We start from the raw sequence: 4,981 nt of genomic DNA, 5'->3' as shown, positions 1-4,981 counted from the left end.
TTACCCATATTAATCGAGAATTTACTTTCTTGCACTCTATCACATACTCCCACAACTCCTGTTTCAGGAGTATTGGTACTCCTTCCCTTGCTCTTGTCCTCTCACTAACCCCTGACTTTACTCCCCAGACATTCCCAAACCACTCTTCCCCTTTACCCTTGAGCTTCGTTTCACTCAGAGCCAAAACATCCAGCTTCCTTTCCTCAAACATACTACCTATCTCTCCTTTTTTATAATAATAATAATAATAATAATAATGATAATAATAATGATAATGATAATGATAATAATAATAACAACAATGATAATAATAGTAATAATAATAATAATAATGATAATAATAATAACACTTATAATAATAATAATAATAATAATAATAATAATAATAATAATAATAATAATAATAATAATAATAATAATAATAATGATAATAATAATGATAATGATAATAATAATAATCATGATAATAATAATAATAATAATATTAAGACAATAATGACAATAATGATAATGATAATAATGATAATAATATTGATAATGATAATAATAACAATAAATGATAATAATGATAACAATGATAATAATAAACAACGAGAAAGACAGGCTTGGGATGGGACTCTGGATCTGAAGAAGAGAAAGGCTTGGGATGAGAGAAGGTGGATATGGGATAGACCCCTGGGATAAGAGTTAGGCTGGACATGAGAGGGAGGCCTGGGATGAGAGTGAGGCTTTGAAGGATAGAGAGGCTTGGGATGAGAGAGGCTGGACATGAGGGGCGCTTGGGATGAGAATGATGCTGTGAATGAGACATAATCTTATGATAAGAGAAGCTGGACACAAGGAAGGGCTTGGGGAAACGCAAGGCTGTGAAGGAGAGAGAGTTTTGTTGTGAGAAAGGCTGGACACGAGAGAAACCCTTGGGATGAGAGTTAGGATGGATACGAGCGAAAGACATCGGATGAGAGAGACAGTGAAGGAGAGATAGCCTTCGGATGAGAGAGACTGGATACGAGAGGAAGGTTTAGGGCGACAGCAAGAGTTGATACGAGTGATAAGGATGAAGCCAGGCCAGGCGCGAGAAAGGCTTGGAGTTACTTAGATACACAGACCACACAGCCAGGTGGTCTGGCCTTAACACTACTTAACAAAATGTATTGCCCTTAACAGCAGTAGAAGAAACGGAGAACAAAGCAAAGGTTCCCTCCCCACCCTCCACTCCCTCCGGCAACACGCACCACGGAAAACAGGTAGAAAAAATAACTTGCAGGATTAATATGGCGGAAGGAAATGTTTACATGAAAGTCATAAGGTAGAATGAACATGAATATGTCATGCATCCCATCACCAAGGACATGCATCCCTTCACTTTCTGTTATAAAGACAATAGTAAGGATAAACTTAAGCTCCAGCCTCCCGACTTACCATGACTATATCATTCCTAATGTTGAAGAATGATATTATAAATCATACTCTCACAAAGCAGGTGACATGAGTCAATGTTGGTATGTTACCTGGTCAGGGAGAGATCAGTGGTTGAGAAGGTAGCATGATATACCACGGCGTTATGATAACTGATTAACTGAATTACTCCATACTGGAGAGAGAGAGAGAGAGAGAGAGAGAGAGAGAGAGAGAGAGAGAGAGAGAGAGAGAGAGAGAGAGAGAGAGAGAGGGGGAGATAGAGACAAGAGAGACTTTGTGTGAGAGCGGCTGGACATGAGAGAGAGAGACTTTAGAAGTGAAAGGAAGGAAATAGAGGCTTAGGGTAAGGAAAGGTGAGGGAAATAGAGGGTGAGGGTAAGGAGAGGTGAAGGAAATAGAGGGTTAGGGTGAGATACTGTGACGGAGAAAGATAATTGTCATGAAAGTTACGATGGACTCGAGAGAGAGACGCTTGGGACGAGAGTGTAATTCAGCTTTAGTTACCGCTGACAGGAGAAGTTTTCTGTACTTTGGATATGATAAAGAAAATGTAGAACCTTAGTGGGACTCTATTTTTAATATCATTTTTCTGTCGGGCTGTATGCCAAAGTTAATTCATGTTTTTAGCACCAGGATGTTGAATCATGCTTAATTTGTGAACAATATTCAACGCAAAAGAATAAAGCAACGCCTGATCCAGAGCCTTGTCATAGGGCGTCACCAAGAGTTTTGTGTTTATTTTCCCGGTGGTCCACTAATACCAAACTCCAGCCTTTCTATTGCTCAGATAATCAACAATCCACTTCAGCAACTTCACAGAAACTCCCAAATTAGCTAGTTCCTCATGTAGAGCAATAAAACTGAAGTCCCTCCCAGATTCCAACTCTGATTGCCATGAGTAAGGTCAAGAGTTATCTTCAATATAACCATTCGGGTCAGGTCAAAGGTCATCTTCACTACACCACTGGCCATATACCTAACCCTTATTATCCATGTACATGTATTTATTGCAGAATAATGAGGAAATCAATGATTTCTAAGAAAACTAAAATGCACAGCCTTATCTATATAAGTATCTATATATTCATCTATTTGTCTAGCTTTCTTTCTATCTATCTATCTATCTATCCAGAAACGTCCGCTGAAGGGCAATTACCTTAGAATCTCGTAGAACCTTCCAGAAAACCCAGAACTCTGCAGGCAGGAAGGGGGGGGGGGGGCTCTGGCTAAATTGGGGGGGGGTATTGGTAATTATTTGTATATCATTTATCACAAATCAGATCAGGTCTCTTGGTGTAAGGGTTGGCACTCTGAAGTCTATATCCAACAATCCGAGTTCGTATCTCGGTGACACCTCAACTTTTGACATTTCTTATAAACCAATGATGGCCGAATTCTTGTATATATTAGATTTATATACAAATTTATGTTCTATATATCAGATTCATATATATATATATATATATATATATATATATACATATATATATATATATATATATATATATATATATATATTTATTCTACATAGATTTATACATACATATATATATATATATATATATATATATATATATGTATGTATGTATGTATGTGGGTATGTTTGAAGGAATAGTGGTTCCAACAATGTTGTATGGTTGCGAGGCGTGGGCTATGGATAGAGATGTGCGCAGGAGGATGGATGTGCTGGAAATGAGATGTTTGAGGACAATGTGTGGTGTGAGGTGGTTTGATCGAGTAAGTAACGTAAGGGTAAGAGAGATGTGTGGAAATAAAAAGAGCGTGGTTGAGAGAGCAGAAGAGGGTGTTTTGAAATGGTTTGGGCACATGGAGAGAATGAGTGAGGAAAGATTGACCAAGAGGATATATGTGTCGGAGGTGGAGGGAACGAGGAGAAGAGGGAGACCAAATTGGAGGTGGAAAGATGGAGTGAAAAAGATTTTGTGTGATCGGGGCCTGAACATGCAGGAGGGTGAAAGGAGGGCAAGGAATAGAGTGAATTGGAGCGATGTGGTATACAGGGGTTGACTTGCTGTCAGTGGAGTGAATCAAGGCATGTGAAGCGTCTGGGGTAAACCATGGAAAGCTGTGTAGGTATGTATATTTGCGTGTGTGGACGTGTGTATGTACATGTGTATGGGGGGGGGTTGGGCCATTTCTTTCGTCTGTTTCCTTGCGCTACCTCGCAAGCGCGGGAGACAGCGACAAAGTATAAAAAAAAAAAAAAAAAAAAAAAAAAAAAAAAAAAAAAAAAAAAAAAAAATATATATATATATATATATATATATATATATATATATCTTTTTTTCTTTTTTTTCTTTTTTCATACTATTCGCCATCTCCCGCTATAGCGAGGTAGCGTTGAGAACAGAGGACTGACCCTTTGAGGGAAATCCCCACTTGCCCTCTTCTTTGTTCCGTCTATTGGAAAATTGAAAATGAGACGGGAGGATTTCCAGCCCCACGCTCCCATATATATATATATATATATATATATATATATATATATATATATATATATATATATATATATATATATATATATATATATATATATATATGTCTGTTGTGGATATTGTGGTGGTTGTGAGTGAGGTCACCTTTTCTGTTGTGGATACTGTGGTTGTGGTGTTTATCCAAGTATCATAACCATTGTGGTCAGGGTTGAGTGATGAGCGACCTGTAATGGTTAGCCCGAGCCAAAATGTATTATCAATTTCATTATATTTTCAGTTGTAGTGTGAGGGTTGTAGGTAACGTTATGTTGTATGTCTTATACCATCATGACTCCCGCTCATACCCTCCAACTGAATGAGGATTACTCATCATAATTATTACAATAATGATAATATTATTATATCTATCATAATCATTATTATTATCATTCATTTATTTATTTCATTTATCATTTTCTTGGTATCAGTTTCTGTGAGAGTGCCAGTGTCACTCAAAGATTATAAACGAAAGACAGGAAAGTGGTTGCCTCCATGTCTGACTTGACCAACTAACAAACCATCGCAAAAATGTTTCTTCGGAGACCCGCCAGATGGCTCTGTCGAAGGTCGTCTGACGCACCATTTTCAAATCATTGCTTACAAAAAACTTGACAATGGCCGATGTTATTCATGTGTGATATGCAAGAGGAGGAAAACTACCTATACACATCACATTTCTCACAAAATTCCACTTGAAATTTGTCGCACCAGGTGGCGCTGGTGGAGGGACAGAGAGGCCGGCCATTTTTGAACAAAAGGTCTGCCATTGACCGAGGGCTAGAGAAGAAAAAAATCAACCAATAAGCAGGTATGTGATGGTGACGGGGGATGGGAGGTGGCGTGTATGTAAGTGAAACTCTGATGATAGTTTGGAGAATGTGCGGGTTGTAATAGTAATTAGTATAGGTCGAAAATGGTGCTGAGTAATGGCTGTTGTGGAGGCGCGTCCTTAATTTCCTGGCTGGTGGCTGGTGGGTGCCGGAAACCTGGTCCTGTTAGTGAATACATGCAGCCAAGGACAGTATGATCCACCATGGCGTCCATGATGTGGTACCAGACCTGGT

Source organism: Panulirus ornatus, chromosome 58 (assembly GCF_036320965.1).
Source record: "Panulirus ornatus isolate Po-2019 chromosome 58, ASM3632096v1, whole genome shotgun sequence".
NCBI lineage: Eukaryota > Metazoa > Arthropoda > Malacostraca > Decapoda > Palinuridae > Panulirus > Panulirus ornatus.
This window is presented reverse-complemented; position numbering follows the sequence as displayed.